The following is a 21,652-nucleotide window of genomic DNA, read 5'->3' as shown; positions in this document are numbered from 1 at the left end:
ATGCCACAGCCAGAGACGGAGACAGAGATAGAGACAGAGACAGAGCCGAGTTGCATAATCAAAGATTAAACTGGGAGCAGATGTGCAGCGCGCACAGCAACTGAAGGGCAGCTTGGCCCTCGCTTGAAACCTGAAACTGCAAATGGGGCAAAACGGAATGCAGGAAAAAGCAACAACAACAGCAACAGCAACAGCAACAAAGCGCAACGATATAAAAAAGGGAGCAACATTTGCAGCATCCACGAGAATTGTGCAGCACGCTTCAATTTCAATGCTGCCTCCACATGTGCCACAGCGCACATTCACAGCGTCCGCCCTACACGCCCCTCTCCCTCGCTCTCTCCCGCTCGCCCCTCTCTCGCTCTCGCTATCTCGCTGGCATTCTCAGCGCATTGCGGTAGCATTGATTTAATCATCATCAATTATATGCAGCAGCAAGTTAATATAATAAAAGTCTGCGTCTCTGCCACACGCTGCCTGCCCCGCCGGCCTCTGCCCCTGCCCCTGCCCCTGCCCTTGCACCAGCTCCTGCAACGGCCCCTGCCATGCGCTTGGCGCTTAAATGCAATTAACATAATGACAAGCAACACTTGTGCGCATGCGCATTTCACTTGCCAACATACATCTCCCCCTCTCCCTCTCTCTCTCTCTCTCTCTCTCTATCTCTGTCTTTCTCTTCCTCTATCTTGTGTTTGCTGCTTGGCAGCTAAAGGCGCTTGGTGGGTCGCTGTCAATAGTGCAGATAATTATATCATAATTGATCTGTCTCTGTGTATATGTGTGTGTGTCTGTGTGTGTGTGCCGTGAAAACCGGTAGCAACTGCATCTGCATTTGCAACTGCAACTGCAACTGCTGCAACTCATAAACTTGACACTTGTCTCTTCGCTTTTGCTGCTGTTCACTGATCAGAGAGGATCATGATCATGATCATAATCATGATCATGATCATGCTCAGCTGCTCCATGGCTCGCATATATCACTCTGTTATCTCTCTATCCCTCTCTCTCTCACTCCCACTCCCTATATACCTCATCTCTCCAAGGCGTGGGCGCTTTGAAGCAATTGAAATCCTGAATTATGAACTGTGAATGGGGCACGTGCCACATTTGCTTTTGCCGCACATTAACCGACAGTTAAAGCTGTAGCTTAGCATTGCTGAGCAAAGGTATGCACGACTAGGAGTTACCGTAAATAGCACGAGGAAGCTAAAAACTGATCGCACTCTATACACTCTAAAAGATTCTTCATCCTATATGGTTCATCTAAAGCTCTAGCTGCTAAAATAGAAGCTATGCTCACATAACTCACAACGCCATTTGGATATCGATAAAAGTTATCGATCATTTTAGTACAATTCAATCTAAGCTACATATTATATAAACTATAGCTAAGTCAAAGCTCTGAAGATCAAGCAGCTCAGGCGAAGTACAGTTCGGCCAGGCTACAACGATTCAGCTCATTGTGCCTGAGCTAGCATTATTATTATACATGTGTATGTACGCTACTCTAATTTCCATTTTGAATGAGTTCTGCATGGAGCAAAAATATCAATTCCAATATCAATACATTATGCAGTATTTAAATATTAATAAAACATATATATACTCTAAAGATACATAAACATATTATACAAGCTAAATATGTATACTTAAGCCTGCACACGCCAAATTGTAGCTTTGTAACTCCTATAGATCATGAGTTCCTTGAGGTAAGCGACGAATATTTAAAATTAATTAAAATATCAGTAATTAAATACTAAATAAATACTCAAAAGTATTTACATTTATTAAAAAATAGACATTTTATAGTCTTAAGCCTGCGCATACCAAATCGTAGCTTTGTAACGCCCATAGATCATGAGTTCCTTGAGGTAAGCGACGAATATTTGAGATTAACTAAAACAAGTAAGAAAGCTCTAGTCGAGACTGCTCGACTACGGGATCCCCTGAACCCTTGGAGCAATAGATATTTCAATAATTTTTCGCGTCTTTCAGCTTACACAAGAAACACGCACACACACACGCACGTACGCACACACAGGCATACATACACACGCACGCATACAGACACAAACGCATACACACACTGACATACACACACACATACACATACACAAACACATACACACACATACACAAACACATACACACATAAGCACCCACGCATAAACACGCATGGGCTGCAGTGTGCGCTTACTATGATACTTAATTGTTTAATAACTTTTTTATGGACGTACGATCTTCATGAAACTTTCAGATTATGATTATAACATGAATATAACATAATTGCCAAAGCACAAGTCTCTAGTATTTGAAATACGCTTTTTACAAAAGTGAGGGTGAGGGGGTGAATTTTGAGGTGGGGGTACATTTTAACAAAAACCGAAATTGTATAAATTGCATGTAAGCATACATTAAAAATTTGGAGACTCTAGCAATAAAGGTGTAGAAGATATAATTTTATAACTGGTTTTCGATAAGGTTTTTTATCGATAAAAAAGATCGGGATGAGTTATCGATTTTTAATGATAAACTTGATATGCGCGCTGTAATTACGGACATTTTAAAAAAAATTTGAAGTCTCTAGCTCTTATATCTTCTGAAATCGACGCGTTCATACATACGGACAGACGGACAGACGGACAGACGGACAGACGGACGGACGGACAGACGGACAGACGGACAGACAGACGGACAGGGCCAAATCAACTCAGCTCGTCGCCCTGATCAAGAATATATATACTTTGTGGGGTCTGCCACGCCTCCTTCTGCCTGTTACATACATTTCAACAAAACCATTATACCCTGATTTCCCATTGAAAATGGGTTCAGGGTATAAATATGTAAGTTTATTTCAAAGCAACCTAAGCAAACTTTAATTATTATATATGCTATACTAAATTTCCCCATAAGATATTACGAAATAGAGTTTTCGTCTTATATATACCCAAAATATAAACAATAATTATGACAATTTTTTCCTGAAATGCGTACAGTTACGCACAGTGAAAACTAAGTGCTTGACAGTCCAACGAATTGTCAGGCAACAAAATAGGGGAATAGCATCAATGTGCAAATGGAAAGAAACATAGAAAACACACACACACACACAACAAAAACAAAAAGTGAAAAGAGAAACTTAAAAAAAATAAAATGCAAAATATAAAAGTAAATTCTGCACATTTTATATATATAGATATATATTTGAAACCCTTTTTGGTTAGCTGCGGGCGCACTGCACACACACACACACACACACACACAGAGAAATAAGCCAAAAAGCAAAAGCCAAAAAGAAAGTCCAGGCGGTGGCGGCGGCGGGACTACCCCTAACGACAGCGTCTGATTAATTGAAGTGCGAGTTGCGAAAATGAGAAGAAGCAGAGCAAATAAAATAAAATTCACGAAAAAAAATACAAATACAAATACAAATAAAAAGGAAGAAGCAGAGAGAAAAAGAAACGCCGCCAAATTACGTTGACTGCCTGCCCCACGCAGCGGCCGCCGCATGCCGCCTGCCACATGCCACATGCCCCGATTCTAGATGCCTCACGCTGACTCCGTCCGTTTCGAGTTCGAGCTCGAGCCCGAGTTTGAGTTTGAGTTGGAGTTTAACGTGATCCTGGCGCAGTCGCCGCTTGCACTTATTTTGTCAAATGCAAATATAGACGCTAGGCTAAGAGTATATATAAATATATATATATAAATGTAATATATATATGTGTGTGTGTATAGTCCGATAAAGTATGCGTATGTGTGTGCGTTTTTTCTGATGCCAGACAGAAAAAGGAAGGCAAATGGCCAACAGTGAATCTAAAAATTGTTTAATTCGCCTCTGTATATTGAGTATGTGTGCGTGTGTGTGTGTGTTATTTTATATCCTTTGCTCCATGCGGCGTATGCGTAATATGTCTATGTAGTTTTATTTGACTGTCTGGATTATATTGATTTGGCCAGAGTTCGAAGCGAACATTCGCCCGCATACGTGCCAAATGCAATCAAAGTATATTTCTATACATATATATATATCCATCAAAAGATATACACTATATATATATATACCTATATACCCCTCCCGCATCTATCCTAACTACCTAAATAGCCATACCTGTCTGCTATTCATCTATCTAAATGACTGGGAAGTAAATAGTTTGGCTCTGGCATTTTATCTTTTCAGTTAAACGTATTTTGCTCTTCAATGCAATCGATGCAGTTCTCATTGAATATTAAGTTGAAAACTTTCATCATTCTATTCCATTTCTCATATCATATTCCTATCAATTGCTGAGAGAAAAAGTTTTTAAGAGAATCTGCGACTGGCGTCGACTGGCGTTCTTAAAGGTTTCAGTAGCTCATAAGTAGCTCACTTTCTTAAACGTTTTACTGGCTGGCCTAATAATCTATATAGTAACCTACCTATACCTTATAAGCACAACCATTTATTATGTATTTTTTTAAACTCTCTACCAAGCTAAGCGCTTGTTCGCCGTTCTCTTTTGTATTCAGCTTCTTAAACGTTTTGCTGGCTACCAAAACATTATATACATAAATAATGTAATATAATATGTATAGTTATTAGACTAGAATAAGCATAGATCCTTAGTTCCCTGAACGACTGTGTTTGTATTTTCGCAAATGTTTTACTGGCAGAAAAGTAACTCCATTTATGTATGATCACAGCTCAAATCAGTTTTACTTTTATATCTCTAACTCTCTTTCTCTGTATGTACAATAAATACATCTCTCTGTCTTCTGTTCCGAACCTTTCTCTCTATCTCTCTTCTTTTTTTGGCATTCGTAAAGACTTTACTGGCAGCAAAGTAATTCCATATATGATCACAGTTAAAGTCAGCTCGCTCTCCCTCTCTCTGTCCCTTTTTCTCTTTCTCTCTCTCTCTATCTTATTCTCTCACTTACTCTCTGTACTGTCTCACTCTCTTCCCTTTTCTCTCTCTCTCTATCTCATTATCTCACTCTCTGTACTGTCTCACTATCTCCCCCTTGCTCTCTATCTCTCTCTCGCTCTCTTTTTCTACTTTTTGTACTTTCATAAACGTTTCACTGGCTGTCTTCATAAATTATTCGCCAAGTGCAAAGCGCGCAGCCTCTGGCATTGCGTTGCTCGTCAATCGTCAACGTTTTACTGGCAATTCAAATGCGGCTAATCAACAAATTTATGTTTATTCATGAAGCAGTTGATTAATGAGAATGATTAATATTAAGCCAGCGCTAGAGGTAGGCCAGCAGCTGGAGGCGGAGCTGCAAGCGAAGCCGGTGCTGGGGCATTAAATACGTGTACTCATTAGGCACATAAGTGCTCTGGCTCTGGCACAGCTTGAATTGCGTGTCAGAGGCATAGAGCCATGTGTATGAATACCTGTATACCTGTAGCAGTACCAGTACCAGTACCCCTCTATGTATGGCTGATCAGCCCAGTGGCCAGGTAGATGCCCAGGTAGGTGCCCAGGCATTTAGCGTAATACAAAGTTGCGCCCTTTCCAATACGAGCGAAGCATTTGCACTTCAACTGCAGTTGCTCATTAGCAAGAAATTATTTCAAAACCATTCACAATTATGCGAATATTCAATGAAGTTTTCGACTTTTCTATGTTGCACTCGAAGCCAAAAAAAAAAAAAAAAACAATAATAATCCGACTCGAGCGTTGCGCATGCGCCGCAAACAAAACAAAAAACACGCACCAAAAAAAAAAAAAAAAAAAAAAGACAAAAAAAGACGCGAAAAACTTTGGAGCCAAAGAGGAAGACGAGATAAACCGACTCGATTCCAGTTCCACTTTCAGTCCCACAAACCAAGACTCCAACAGCGACTCCAACTCGCACTCCAGCTCCAGCTCCAACGACGACTGCGACTGCGTGCGTGGGCGTTTATAAATAATTATAATTGCAATGCGATTTTTCAATAAACTTGCAACAAAATTGCAAGCGGCATTTGGTGTGAAAAGTTTTGTGTGTGCCGAGTTCGAACTCGAATGCGAGTGCGAATGCGAATGCGAATTCGAATGCAAAATACACAATCATTAGCTGAAGCAACAAATCGAGAAACTGCGAATCAGCGAAAAACAAATTAAAGGAAAACAGAGGAGCTATGGGACTGGATGAGTCTGGGGTAGATTTATGCATTTGGAATGCGTGAAATTGAAACACTGTTATAAAATACTAGAGCAAACCACATATCAAACTGAGAGTGAAATGAAATTTTAGTAAGAGAAAAAAAATTAGGCATACTTAAATATTAATTTAGGAATTATTGGAAATGAAACACTCAAAGAAAGGAGAAGAGTTTTCTACATATCAAACTGAGAGTGAAATAGTTAATATAAGAGCCTAAAAAAACTGGAGCTATATACAAATACTCTATTAGGAATGATTGGGAATGAAACACTATTATTAGAGAGCAGAGCTACTCACATATCAAACAGAGAGTGATATGCTCATTTTGATAAGAGCAAGAAAACGTAGAGCTACTATATATGTGGAGACTGTTTTTGGAATGATTGGAAATGGAACAGCAGAACCCGAACAAGGAATAAAAAATATAAACCATTTTTAACAAAATGGAAAATTATATGGCGATAACTAACATATATTTTAAGGGAATAAGTGGATATGAAACAACAGTGGGTAATGAAGCGGCAATAAGAATTATTTCTCCGAGAAATAAATTAAGTATTTTGTTTAAATTTGTTAGGGATATACATATTATGACGAAGCTACATAATAATAATAATAATAATAGTTATATAATAATAATAATAGTAAATAGAATTTAGTCCACAAAGAATATACTACAATATAATATATATTAATATAATAATATATAGTATATACTATAAATCATTAATCTGAACAAAAAAAAATATTTCAAATATATGAACTTTGAACTTTAGCTCACTTTAAACAGTTGAAGAATTTATATGGGATGTACGACTTATAGAGCTATCTAATATATGTATATTATTTATAGCTTAAATGGCTTCGTTTTTTCTATTTTATTGATACGTTGGCAAAATATTTGCATGAAAAAAAAAAATGTGGTACGATTCTCAAATTTTGATTCACTTCCCATTTTGGTTGATTGAAGTATTGACAATATTGATAACATGCAGCCGGATGTGAGCTGTGAATGTGCTGACTAAAATCATACAATAAAATACCACATTAGCAAAAAAAATAAATAAAAATTAATAATAAGGAAGAAGAAGAATGCAAGAAAGAAATGAAAAGTGAATAACAGCTAAATAGTCAAGCGAATGAGGAACTACAGATTGACCGATTGACTGACTGACTGCCCGATTGACTAAGCTCGCCTTCCGGCGTCGATTCGACGAGCTAGCAAAAAATAAAAAAATAAAACGAAATGTAAAGAAAAGCGAAATGAAAAGCACAACTAGAAGTAAAAAGTTGTAATAAAATTATTGAGAAAAAAAGTGGAAATTGCAATTCCGGCGCCAGAAGCAAATCAAGGTTTGCTCCATAAAAAAAGCAAAAATTATTTGACAGCAAAAACGAAATGAAACTAAATCTTGAATATCTCAAATTCATTTCCATGCAGATTCTTAAATATTTATTTATTTTGTTTAAATATTCTTGCAAGGCTTTTCCATAAGATTTTTGTTGCAATTTTGTTTTCTTTCTTTAATATATTTATTTAAATAGAAGTTTTGCAAGTTACTCAAGGAATTATATGTACTTATATAATTAACATTAGGGTATAATATAATATAATATAATATAATATAATATAATATAATATAATATAATATAATATATTATATTATAATCTAATATTATATAATATGCGGAAAGCTTGTAACTGGAGGCTTGGCAGTATATATACTCTTGATCAGGGCAACAGACTGAGTGGGTTTAGCTTTGTACGCTTGTCTGTCTGTTCGTATGCTTGAACGCTGCAATCTCAGAAAATATAAAAGCTAGAGACTTGAAATTTTTTTTGGTAAGGCAGTACATAACACGCATAGATCGAGCTTGTTTCCAAATATCTATAAATGTATTATGGATCAAATATATATTATGTTATGGATTGAAAACCCCTATTAAAAATCAGTATTAAAATTATATGTCTCATATTCTTAGAGATAGAGCTCCCAAATTTTGAATATAAATTTATATGTTTTTTATCAAATCTTGTACTTTTCTTTTATTTTTTTTTTAATTTATAATATTAGTTGCTCTCGTAGTCCTGCAGTCTCGACTAGAATTTTCTATATATTATATTATTTTACACCTTATAAAAGTCATATATATATCAAGCAAATATCTTACAATATATATACATATCTATGTATTTTCATATGCCTATCTACATAAAAAATCAACTGAAGTTCATTTCGTAACTAAAATTTCATATCACTTTTTGACTTCCAGCAAATACATATATTTATATTAAATATTATTAAAACCTATTTTTCTCTAACTCAAATTTAATATTTATACATCATTTATGATTTCAAAAACTTGTTTTTAAATTTAATTATTTGTATATATTTATTGATTATAATTTATATTTATATTATTGTTCATTTCCACTTACCATAAACGCCAAACACTGCAGTTTAATACTTTGTTGTTGTTGTTGTTGTTGGGTTTGTTGTTGTTGTTGCTGCTGTTGTTGTTGTTATTGTTGTTGTTGTTTCACTTGCCGCCTGCTGAATTTGCATTTGTTTCATATGTTTTGTTGACAAATTTCGTTTTGCTTCTTTTCAAATGAGTTCGAAAGTGAAATTTTTGTTATTTGCAAAAACCAAAACAAAATTTTTGTTCATATTTGTTTATATAAATTTTGTAATTGTTTTTTTTTTTCAGTTAGTTTTTTTGTTTTCTCGAAAAATTCAAATTTTGAATTTGATATATTTTTTTTTTTTTGTTAAAAACAAAAATTTGTTAACCAAATTGTTGCAATTTTTTGTTTATTTCCTTTTTGGAGGGGGGAATTGGCGCGACTTTTATAGCATTTTAGTTGTTAGTTGTGGGCGGTAGGCGTGGCATATGTTGCAAGTTGCAATAAAAAAAACCAAAAAAAAAAAGGTGAAAAGTATATGGAAAATCCAAATTAGACATGAAAATTGTCGCAAGTTGGGCCCGAAATGTTGCAGTTGTTGCAATTGTTGCTTGACTTTTCACACACACACACGCAGGCGTTGAATTGCATTTGTTTGTTGTTGATGTTGCAGCAAAAGTTGTTGTTGTTGTTGTTGTTTTGGTTGTTTTGGTTGCTGTTGATGTAGTTGTAGCTGTTGTTGTTGTTGTTGTTGTTGTTGCATTGCAGAGTTGTTGCTTCCTTTTATTTGATTATTTTTCTCGTGTAGATTTTTGTTGTATTTATATATATATATATATTTTGTTATAGACTTGTTTAAAAACGCTTGTGTTTGCTATGAATTTTGTTTTAAAACATTTTGTTGTTGTTGTTGTTATTGTGTTTTGAGTTTATGCCTGCGAAATAAAGGTAAGAGAGAGTGAGACAGAGTGTGCGAGAGAGAACGCTAACCAAATCGTATTTCATGTTGCATTGTTGCATTTGAATTTGCATTTGCCGACGCTAAAAGCACGCGACACAACAAACAAACAGTAAAAAAAAAAAACACTCAAAAAAAAATGTGAAGAAAACAAAGCCGAGCCAGAGCTTAAGGACACACGCACACACGCTCAGACACAGACACAGACACAAGTGAATTGCGCGCGTAACAACAAAAGCAACAATAATAAAATAAAAACAAACAAACAAAATTTAAGAAATAAATTTGTTTATTTTTTGTTCTTTCAAAATTTTTAATTTCCAAACTTTTGTCAATGAACAAACAAAATATTGTTGCAGGCAATGTTGCTTGAGTGTCGTTTGTTGCTGTTGCTGTTGCTGCTGCTGTTGTTGCCGCCGCGTTGCAAGTGAAACGAACGAGCGAACGAACGAACGTATGAAGGTGTCTGCAAGAACTGCAATCGCATCGCGTGTGAAATCTCTGCGAAAGTCCAAAGCGCAAAGAACGTGCAAAACGTAACGGAGGCGACGACAGCAGCGGCAGCGACAGCGACAGCGACGTCGACAGCGAAGCTAACGTCGTGAGCGCGAGTGCGAGTGCGAATGCGAATGCGCTTCGGTCGCAGCACGACGAAGCAACGACGACGACGTCGCCTTGCAGGCATGCGTGTGTATGTGTGTGTGTGTGTGAGTGCCTTAAGAGCGCCGCACGCGCTTTGTAAAGAGCAAAAACGCAGCTGCTGCTGCAGCTGGCTGCAGCGCGCTCTCACTGGCTCTCCCTGGCACTCTCTCTCTCTCTCTTGCGTGCTCTCTTTCACTCAATGAGTGCGCTGCGAGTGAGCCTCGCACGCAAATCAGCTGCAATCCGACTAACTCAAATGGACACCAGGCCCCATTCAGCACGTTGTGCGCGTTGCGGTCAATGCGGCGTATGCGTAATGCAACGGGAAATTGTAACGGCCCGCGGGCAATGGGAAAAGTCAAAGGCAAAGACACTGCTCTCAGCTGGCCACATGGATAACATTCCCTAATTAACTTTAATAAAGAAGTGCGAGAGATATATACATACATACATATGTATATATATTGTTGTATCTATATATCTGACGATTTTTATATTTTTTTTTTTTTTTTTCAAAGGATATCAATAAAATTGAATAAGGAAAACATTTGAATAATTTTTCCAACATTCTAAATTTGATATCAATTTATAAGTTTATCTTTATACTGAGATCATAGAAAATGAGAGATCATGATTTTTTTTTTTTTTTTTCAAATAGAAAATGGGAAATTAGGAGCATATAATTTGTTTAATACAGTTTTTAGTGTTTCATAAAAAATAAATAAATAAATAAATAAATTTGTACTACTTTTTCGATGTTTCCTGTTTTCTTTCTTTACATAAATTTTAATCAATACATATTTTTTAAGTTTTGATTTCATAAAAATTGCATTAAATTGAATTTGTATTTTATTATCAATATTTTATATAAAAGAAGTTTTTCAATATGAGGAAGACATACAAACAAATCAAACATAATTAGTTTTGAAATATTTGACAAATTTTAAGAAATAAGAAATTTCGCAAAACACAAACAAAATTGTTTTCTTTTATATTTAATAATTTTAAAAATCAAAGAAATTTTTTTTAATGAAAGAAGACTTTCTAAACAAATTTTTGAATACATGAAAAAATCACAGAATATGTTCTTAGATTTTTGAAATGAAAATAATCACAGATTTATTAAAATATATTTTTAATATACATATGTATATTTAACAAAACTCATGATTTGCTCAATTTTATTTAACTTTAAAATATACACTTTATTGAATTGTTGAAAACACATTTTGGATTTAAAAATTTTTTGATTTAATACCATTTTAGTAAAATTAAAATGTTTTTATTTTATTATATTTAGTACATTCTCCATTTAATGCAATTTTTGTTTTCAAGTTTTCAAGTTACAACAATAAAACATAATTTTAAAACATTTTAATGTTTATGTAAAAAAAAAAAATCTTTTTTTTTTTTTTTTAAATTTAAATTTCAATCATTTTAATATTTTTCGAAGTTATATAATTTCAAAATATGTATTAAAAATTTATAAAAACTCATAAAATGTTGGCAAATATTTCTGCACAATATTTCACTCGAACTTATACAGCTCATATAATATTGTTTTATTTTTGTAAAACACAACAAATAGTATATAACACTCAATCCAATTTTGCTGATTTCTCTATATATGTATCTCTCTCGCACATGTTTGCCTAGGCTTTCTGCTTTTCATATAGTTCGTAATCCTTTCAAAAGAAATATATTATATTAAAATAAATCCTTTTTTTTTTTTAGTGGTATAACTCAAGCTTTGTATCTTTTTTCTAGAAATCATATTTCATTTTGAGCAAAAATTAAATATTTTGCACATTCACAACACTGTTTTTTGCGTACGCATAGTTTTCAACACTAGAAAAACTTGGAAAACAAATAATTTTCTTAGCCAAAAGGCCGACGGCAATACTTGAAGATCTCACACACTCGCTCTCTCTCTCTCGCTTTCTTTCCCTCTCTCTCCCACACACTCTCTTTCTCTCTGTCTCTATCTCTGTCACTTTTGAAGGCCGCTTCCTGTTTGATCTTCAGCTCTCCACACACACAAACAAAAAAAACACAATTCCTAAAAAAAAAACGAAATGAATTCGAATTTGCAAAATGTTTTTTCACTATATTTATAAATTATATATGATTTAATATATATTTACAACAAAATTTGGTATTTTTGCATATTTGCATTTCGCATTTCTTCTTCTTATATATTTGAAATATTTAAATAATTTTTTTTTTGTAAATTTCACTGCACAACAGAGAAAAAAAAGTGAATTAAACACAGTAAAAAAATAATGAATAAAAACAGTTATTTTTATTTAGGCGCGCGCGTCGCGTTTAAATTTTTGTTTTCCAGTTTTTGAATTATTCAGAATTTTTCTATTATTATTTTCTTTTAGCTGCGGCAACAATTGACCAAAAAAATTGTAGAAGATTTTTTACTTGATTTTTTTTTTTTTTTTTAATTTTGTGATTTTAATTTATGATTTTTGGTGATTTTGAATAATTTTTTCTTATTTATTTGCTGTTGGTTGTTATGTTGTCGATTGTTGGTTGTTCTGTTGTTGCTGCCTCTTCCGCGAGCTGCGTACGTGCGCGACAACGTGCGGATCTGTTATGATTCAATACGTTTACGATACGTTACGTTGAACGTCGCCGGAGCACGCGGCAGGCGACGACGTCAACAGCGGCAGCGCGACAGGCTCACACACACACACTCGCACTCACACACTCACTCACACTCACCAAAGAGACGCAGCAACGCGCAGAATGCAAAAAAAAAAAGAACAGCGCAAAAGAAACGAGCAAGAAGCAGCAACAGCAACGGCAGCGACAGCGACGATTCTAAGCGCTAGCAGAGCGCTCAAAACTTGAGCGCAGCTCAATGCTAGGCAGCGACGCACCGCTGCAATCGGCAAATGCTGACGTCGCGTCGCTGCAGGCAGCAGCCCCCAAAAACAACGACTAAGCATTGCCCACCCACACAAACACAGGCGCAATTATTCCCAAAGAGCGTGACACACGCGAAACACACTCACATACACATACACTTGCATATATGTACGTATGTGTGTGCATAGACAGGCTGGCAGGCAGGCAGACAGGCAGACAGCAGCAGCGACTGCGACTGCGAAGCTCTCCATGCCTCGTGTATGTGCGTATGCGTGTGTGTCTCAATGTGTTGCTCTGCATGCTCTATGCGTGTGTGTGTGAGTGCGAGCCAATCAAAGCGAAATGAGTCGCAGGCGCAACTCAAAATAATTATTAATTTTATTAATTTACATAATAAAATAGACCAAAAATATTAATGAAAAAAAAGTCCAAAAATTCTTCTAACTAAAAAAAAAATTGTAAAAATATATATTTTTAAAAAGAATTAGAAAAATGAGGAAGAAATTAAGACGCAAATACAGGAAAAGATCTGTTCAAGCTTTGTGGGATAAAAAATAAAAAATGATATACAGCTGTGAACACCAAAATTTAGAGATAATGCTAATTATATAAATAAATGAAAAACTATTTGAAACGAATAGTAATTGAATAAAAATAAATAAACATTTTAAAATATGCTTTTTATTTGGGTCTAAATTTTGTACTAAATTGAAATGAAATTTACGCTAAACCTAAATAGTGTTATATAAACAAAAAAATATATATGTATATACATGTGTATATCGATTCTTATCGATATCAGCATGCAAAATATATGCATATATATATATATCGATATACATGCAGGAAGTATATATACTTCCTATAGATCTCCTAGCTACAACTTTCCAAATAGACCCAGATCGTAAGATCTATAGCAAAATGAAAAAGAGAGAAGAAAATCGATCGATAAATTAGTTCGAGCAACAACAACAACAACAACAACAACAAAATAAAGCTAAGACTGAAAATCGAATATAATGATCGCAGCGATCACAGAGAACTGAACAGAGAGGAGGGCGGCAGCAGAGGCGTGGGCGAAGGGGGCGTTGGTATAGAGCGGGCTGAAGAGCGAATTGAAAGAAATGCGTCGAGCGAGCGAGTGAGCGAGATAGCAAGATTCACACACAGCAAACTCAAACTGAAACGCACTTGGCTTAATATAGTTTTCTATATCATATATACAAATACATTTATATATATATATATATATATATATATATATATATATATAAATATACATATACATATATATTCATCTATCATATATAACGAACGATAAAAGCCGCCAAAAAAAAAAAGCGAAAAAAAATATTTTTTCGAGTTCTATGCAAAAATGTGCACTAATAAAAACGAAAGTGAGCCGGAGCGAGAGCTAGAAAGAGAAGGTGGTAGAGCGGGAGAGAAGGCGGGAGAGCGGGTGGGTAGGTTGCTCTTAACGCCCCCTAGCCACAGCTGCTCTACCCCTATAACTCTCCCAGCCAGCCGCACACACAGCGATCTCACAAAGAAAGTTGCTCAACAAAAAATTATTTCATTTCATATATATTTTTTCTTAATTTCGCACTAAAATTTTTTTAAATTAATTTTTTTTCTATAATTTTGTTTTTTTTAATTTTTTGCCACGCAGCGTTGAGATTTTTTTTTATTTCTATATTTTGGGTTTTTCGAAATTGTTTTTGGAGCTTTAGAAAATTGTGAAATTTATTTATGTGGATTTTCTTAGCGCTTCACTCACACACAAGCGACGAGGAGCAAACGAAACAACCGAATGAACAAACTGAACGGCGCTCTGAGCTCTGGCGACGCTGGCGTCGACGTCGACGGCCAACGTTGCGTCCACTGCGCTCCAAACCAAAGCAAACCAAATCAAACACACTCACACACACACACACATAGACAGAGGCATAGAGACACGCATACACTGAACTACAGTTTTTGTTATTGTGTTTTTTGCAAACTGCAAAAGTCAGCGCTCCAAACACACAGACGCAAATTCACTCACGCACACCGAGACAGCGACAGAGTGAAAACGTCGTTCGCTTTTGTTGCAAAAAAGAAGAAGAAAAAAAAAAGCAAAAACGTTGCATTGTCGCTCTCCGAGAGCGGGATCCTCCAGTCATCACAGTCGTCGCAGCAGCAGAAAAAGCAGCAGCAGCAGCATGTTGCTAAGCCTGCTATATTCGTGCTCTTCAGCAACATGTCGCCACGCACAGACACACACGAACACACATACACACGCCAAAGCATGGAGCGAGCGTCAGCGCGAGAGCATTCTTTGCCATTTGCGAATTCTCTTTTGTTGCGAATTTTTTTAGGTTTTATTTTCGCTTTGCTTAACACACACACACACATATATAAGCGCGTAGTCAGTGAGAGCGTCGCGTCTAGCTAGTGGGCAGGTGTGTGCGTGTGTGTGTGTCTGTGCTAAAGAGATCCCAGCGGCTGGCGTTGGCGTCGCCGTTGCCGACGCTGCCTGAGCGTGCGAAAAAATTAGCAAATAAAATAGCAACAACAAGAGCGCGCGCACACACACAAGCATAAGCACATGGCATAGAAAAAGTGTGCAAAAAAGCGCAAAAAATTAGAAAACACAAGGCACACACACACTCGCATGCTGGCACACACACTCACACACACACAACAAGTTAACTTTTTCGTCTCGCAAAAAAAAAGAAACATAAATTAAATGAGAAAAAAAGCGTTTCGCGCAGATATCTCGCTAGGGGCCCCCGATGAGTCTAGAAATGAGCGCAACAACAACAGCAACCGACAAATTCGCACAAACATTTTTGCAACGTTTAGAGCTCTGGAAAGAATGAACGATGTAGGGAGGTAGGTAGAGAAGGGGATAAAGAGAGAGAGAGAGAGAGGGGTTAAAGGCAAGGCGTCGCAACGCATGGTGGGCGGAGAGGGCGGCGCTGCTGAGTTGGCCAGACGAACGACATAATTAATCACCAGCTGTTGTTGTTGTTATCGTCGCTGCTGCTGCTGCTGCTGCGACTGCGACTGCGGCCACACATTGAAAGCGCGCGATCTTGACGACAGTTTGACATGCTGCGAGGCGCGCGCGCGCTCTTGCAATTGGACAAACAGTTTGAGAGCTCGACAAACAGTTGTGCGTGCCCAGCAGCAGCAGCAGCAGTCAGCCAGCCACGCAGTAGCTCACCAACTGTGGCACAGGCTGTGCTCACGTTTGATCCAGTGCGCTTAAAACTGTTAGAACTGTAAAGAAAAACAAAGAATTTACAAATTGATTGAGACGAAAGGGGGAAATAAATAATAAATTTAATTAATTAATTTTTATTTAATTTCGATTGCTCTTAAGCTGTTTTTGCATTGTTTCAGTTTTACAAGCACTGAAAGCATACACGTGTCTTATTTAATACTGCCCAAAGATTGTGAGCTGTCAAGATAGAGAAACCACACAGATGCACACACACACACACACACACACACACACACACACACACACACACACACACACACACACACACACACACACATTATTTACTGCCTTCATATGGTTTTCTATGTTACAGTTTGGCATGCATTGAACGACAACGAAATCATAAAATCTCCTATCCCGTTACAGTTTGACATTCGCTGTCTATATAACTTTTCGCCTTAATAAGCGGCTGCCAGTGCTTCTTCAACCCGTTCTCTGCTTGACAGTCTTTGCATTGTTACAGTTTTGCAAGCGTTGAAGTACAATGAAAACAAATCAAGTGCTCAAATTACAGTTTGACAATATCTGCATGCAGATCGTGCAATGTTAACACACACACACACACACACACACACACACACACACACACATATATATATACGCATTCCCTCCTCTCCCAGAGTTAGCTGCATTCAGTGCTTTCTAGACCCACTCACACTCTGCTCCTCTGCTCGACACACTCACTCTCTCTCCCTCTCTCTCACACCCGCTCGCAATGCGTCAACATTGCCTCACAGACAAACACCCCTCCCCCCCTCCCCCCACATCACGCCTCCTGCTCAGCCAAATCTTTCACACACACAAATTTTATTTCTTACTGCAATTTTTTTTCGGTTTTTTGTTTTTTACTTTCTTTGTTTTTTTTTTTTTTTTTGGTTTAAAATTTTGTTTTGCATTTTCATCGTTGGTTTTGTTTTTATTTGACAATTCGTTGTTTGCTCAATAAAATCGAAATGCAAGCGAACAGACCCCAAAAGACAAGCCTCCCTCCTCCCTCCCTCGCCTTACCCCTTTTCACCCCCCCCCCCCCCCCCCACATCTTCCTCCAGCCCACCGTCGGCGCCATCCATGCCCGCACTCAACCGCATTACGTTCTTCGTTTTGGGGACGTCAGCAACCCCTTTTGGGCCAACGCACGGGCGCACAGTGCAGCCACGCCCCCCAACCAGCGCCTCCCCGCGTGCGAGTCCTTAGCTCAGACAGCACGCAGTCGCCACACACACACACACACACACACGCAGCACGCAACACTCAAATAAACTCATGGGCTCCCAGACATTGACTCCAAAAAGCCAACAACAAGGGCTTGGGCGGGCGAGAGGGTGGGCGTGGTGGTCTGGGGCTGGCTGAATGGACTCTGTGCCTATGTGCAAGGCCCAGCGGCCGATAGACGTCCCCCACGACCCCCCCACACACACACGCAGTGGCAACGAAACGCAGACGAAGCAGACGCCGCTGTCGCTGTCGCTGCTGACGTCGCGTTGTCGCCGGCGTCGCTGTCAACCGACAAGTTTCGTCCTTTGGCTTTGCTTCGTTTTGCGTTATTTTTTTTTTATCCAGCGCTCCTTTTTGTTGGTCTGCGTTGCCAAGGGTTTCCTTTGTTCAACCCCCAGCCCCCTCACACACACACACACACACACACATATGAACAGAGTCGTCGTCGTCGTCGTCAGCTTCTACTACTACTACTTCTTCTTCTTCTTCTTCTTCTGCTTGGCACGACAAGTCTGTTGCACTCACGACCCCAAACGACGTCGACGGCGACGGCGACGCCGCCTAATGACTAACGGACCCTTTTGCTGCTCCTCTTCTTGCTCGCTTTCTTTCCATACTTATTTTTGTTTTTCTTTCTTTTCGTTTGCTCAATAACATTTACCGTTGCCGCTGCCGCTGCTGCTGCTGTTGTTGTTGTTGCTGTTGTATTTCTTGCATTTTGTTGTTTTTGCGTGCCACCCACTCTGTCCGCCCCGCCCCCCTCTCTGGCCCCACCGGCCCACCTACTCGGCTGCACTGCTTTGCCCTTCGCGTTGAAAACATTTTTTGTGTTTTGCATTTTTTGTTTTGCTCGTTTTGTTCGTTGCGTTTTTGGCTGCTGTCGCTGCGCCGCCAACGCCGACATCAACGCTCTCTCGCTGTCTCTCTCGCAACGTCACTCGCTCGGGCGCGCTCTTAACTGCAAGAGGCCAATTGCAGTTGAGAGAGCCAGCGCCAGTGAGAGTGAGAGAGTGAGTCAAGTCGAGTCGAGTTGAGCCGAGCCGAGCGCTGTGTGTGTTTATGTTGCGCGCTCCTTTAGCAACATGTTGCGCGCAACATGCTTGCATTTATTTTAATTAGATGCGTGTGGCATGTGGACAGCTGAATGGGCAGCCAAAAATGAAATGGTATGTGAGAGGCCAGAGGGAGAGCGAGAGGGAGAGCGAGAGAGGGAGAGAGGGAGAGCGAGGCAGAGTGAGTGCGAAGCGGAGTTAGCCAGGCAATGCTAATGAACTGACGCCATGAAAGCTGTTCAGATGCAACGACAAGGGTCAGGGGCGGCTTGCTAGAGGGGGGCGGGGGCAGGCAAGGACTTGCCAAGAAATAATATTTTCATAGTCGTCGCTGTGGTGAAAAAAGCGAAAGCAGCCCAAGCAGCCAGCCAAGTGCGAGTGCCACAGAAATTAGGAGAAAAACAACTTTGCGCTGCTGCGAGACAGACAGAGAGAGAGAGAGAGAGAGAGAGAGAGAGAGAGAGAGAGAGAGAGAGGGAGAGTATGTGGGCGAGATATTTGTCTCAAGGCTGCAGATGCAACCAAATGCGGCACAAACAACTGAAATGGGACAAAGTAATGGCGCTACTTGAGCCACCGCCACAGACAATAAATATGCCCCAAACTAGCTACCCTAAAACAACCCCCCTCACCACACACACACACACACTCCCAAACCCCTTTCAGCCAAAAGAAAGCTCATAAAAGTAGAAGTAGAACTAAAAATCTACTTGTAACCCAATTTAAATAAACTTTCCTAGTCAATTTAGAGTAAATAGCAGCTATAAAGAAAGAGAGAGAGAGAGAGAGACAGCTATAGAGGTATACAAATATCTCTCCTGATCTTAGCTGGGTATATGTGCAATATTATTTGAGGTTATGTCGGAACTTTAGAGTTAACTGTGAGAATATTGGGAGAGAACAATAGTAACTACTAGATATAGCAAAATATTGAGTTACATTAGGTTATGCTGGCCAATGTGAGGTTATGTTGGAGCATGTGACTCTATGTTGAGCTATATAAGAATATGTATCTAGAACTACGTTGAGGTTATGTTAACAAATTCGAGATTGGGCTGAAATGTACGAATATATGGAAATATATTGGGATTCTTTGATATTCTACTACGATGTGTGAGCTTATAATGAAATATGTGAGGTTATGTTGCAGTTAGTTTGAAATAAGAGCGCTTGATAATCGAACAGGGAGGAGGTCTTTTATTACAATTTATTTATTTATTTATATTTATTTTTATTTTTATTTTTATTTTTATTTTTTTGTAACAAAAAGTTAGTTTTCAAAGAACTCTATAAAGCTAGATATATTTTGAGGCTATGTTGAACTGTATTGCTTAGGATTATTGTTGTGGGATTATTGGGGTTCAGTTGACTTAAGTAGCGCTCAATGGTCGAACATGTGAGGTTATATTGAATTCAATGAGATTTTACTACAAAAAGTTAGCTTATAAAGTATGGAGTTATATCGAAATATTTCCAGAGTTTTTTAATTTTTTTTTTTTTCCCAAGTAATTTTAGGATTATATTTTATAGGCGTAACTTAATTCACATCACAATGAATTAAAATTTCATTTAAAGAACAACATTTATCGAATAAATATCTAAAAAATAATTTAAATCAAATCAAATTGTAGAGCAAATAAAGTACAGTGAAGCCTAGCTATATCTAATTTACACTATGACAGCTGCACGAGCTCGTATAAGTTGAGAATTCTTTGGTCATAGACTTATAGGTAATTTCAAGAAATATGCTCATATATTTTTTCTCAAAGTATCTATCATTGAATATATATCATATTGAAATATATCATTGAAATGGAAATGATCAAAATATCAAATATGTGGCATATATAATATCTATGTATGCTGTTATATAACTATTTCCATCTGTACTAGCCCAGGTCATATAATAATATACAAATTTCCAATTAGATTTCAGCAATTTCCCCATTTCAATAAAATCCAACTCGTTTAAACTCTTATAGATCAGTGACTCAGTCGCTTCTCACCTTGAATTTGTGTTTAATTAAGCTAAATAACGAAAGTGCTAAGTAGAGAAGTTTTACTTTAAACATAACCTCAATGTATTAGCGCCCAAAAATCCACTTGTAATGCGACCAAAATGTAATTTTACACTTTGAACAGTTTTTCTACCACTTAACCTCAGTCTCAGTCCAACTGCAGCTAACAACAAAAAGCAGCAACAACAACAACAACGGCAAAGGCAACCCACCCTCATAGATAGAAGCTAAAAGAAACAACAACAACAATAACAGCAACAGAAAGCAACAAAAACAAATGCAATGTAAACTGCGCCATATTGAAAACTGTCAGCCATTAAAATTTATAGAAATGTGCGAACACTGTAACGCCGGCAGCGACGCTGCGCCTAAAATGCGTGCAGTGGCAACGACAGCAGCAGCGGCAACAGTGGCAGCGACAATAACAGCCAAAGCGAACGAATAGCAACAACAAGAGCAGCGCAATCAGCTGAGCTCTTTGGGGAGCCGTAGTAAAAAGTAGTAAAAGCAGCTGCATACAAAAAAAAAAAAAAAAAAAAAAGAAAGAAAGAAAGAAAAATAAAAGAAAAGCAACAACAACAACAACAGCAAACACAAAGCAACTCAAGAGCAAATAAAGGTCGCCCAACAGCTGCGTAGCAGCGCCGCGTGCAGTTGCAGCATGCAGAGACAGCAACTGAGCGCAAGCCGAATGTAATGCGCGCGTGCTCTTTCTCTCTCTCTCTCGCTCTCTCTCTCTATCACTCTTGTACACGTTGCTTTGCACTCTTGCACTCGCTCACTCACATGGCGTGCGTTGTGTGTGTGTGTGTGTGTGTGTGTGTGTGTTTGAGAGTCGTACGTTGAGTGGGCTGGGTTTTTGCGCTGGCTAACTAGTCGCCGTCGCCCAGCCTAAAAGCAGATTCCATGTGTGCGTATACATACATATAGATATATGTACATCTACATGTGTGTGTGTGCGAGAGAGTGCATGCACATGGCAGCGGCATTGCTGTTGTTGTTCTTGCTTTAGTTGCGAGGCTCGTTTTTGTATGTGCGACTGCTTGTGCGTCCATTGGGCATTGCACATGTGCACGTATG

At 38.0% G+C, this 21,652-nt stretch overlaps 1 protein-coding gene across 17 annotated transcripts in view; it reads right to left on the bottom strand.

Moving 5' to 3' along the window:
* The window catches only part of mamo (maternal gene required for meiosis), a 198,562-nt gene extending 183,650 nt beyond the window's left edge, over nucleotides 1-14,912 (bottom strand). For 2 of the 17 annotated variants that reach the window (XR_016270985.1, XM_089473905.1), the window contains exons 1-2: nucleotides 9,842-10,772; nucleotides 8,573-9,474 (exon numbers count right to left, since the gene is read on the bottom strand). The gene's annotated coding sequence lies outside the window, so the exon portion shown is untranslated. The other 15 variants (XM_089473916.1, XM_089473918.1, XM_089473907.1 and 12 more) reach the window with 14 other exon arrangements.
* Nucleotides 14,913-21,652: the final 6,740 nt, after the last annotated feature.

The sequence above is a fragment of the Drosophila arizonae genome, chromosome X (assembly GCF_054131065.1).
Source record: "Drosophila arizonae isolate 15081-1271.41 chromosome X, UAZ_ARI_1.0, whole genome shotgun sequence".
NCBI lineage: Eukaryota > Metazoa > Arthropoda > Insecta > Diptera > Drosophilidae > Drosophila > Drosophila arizonae.
The sequence above is the reverse complement of the archived record's forward strand: the minus strand, read 5'-3'. Positions and strand labels throughout refer to the sequence as shown.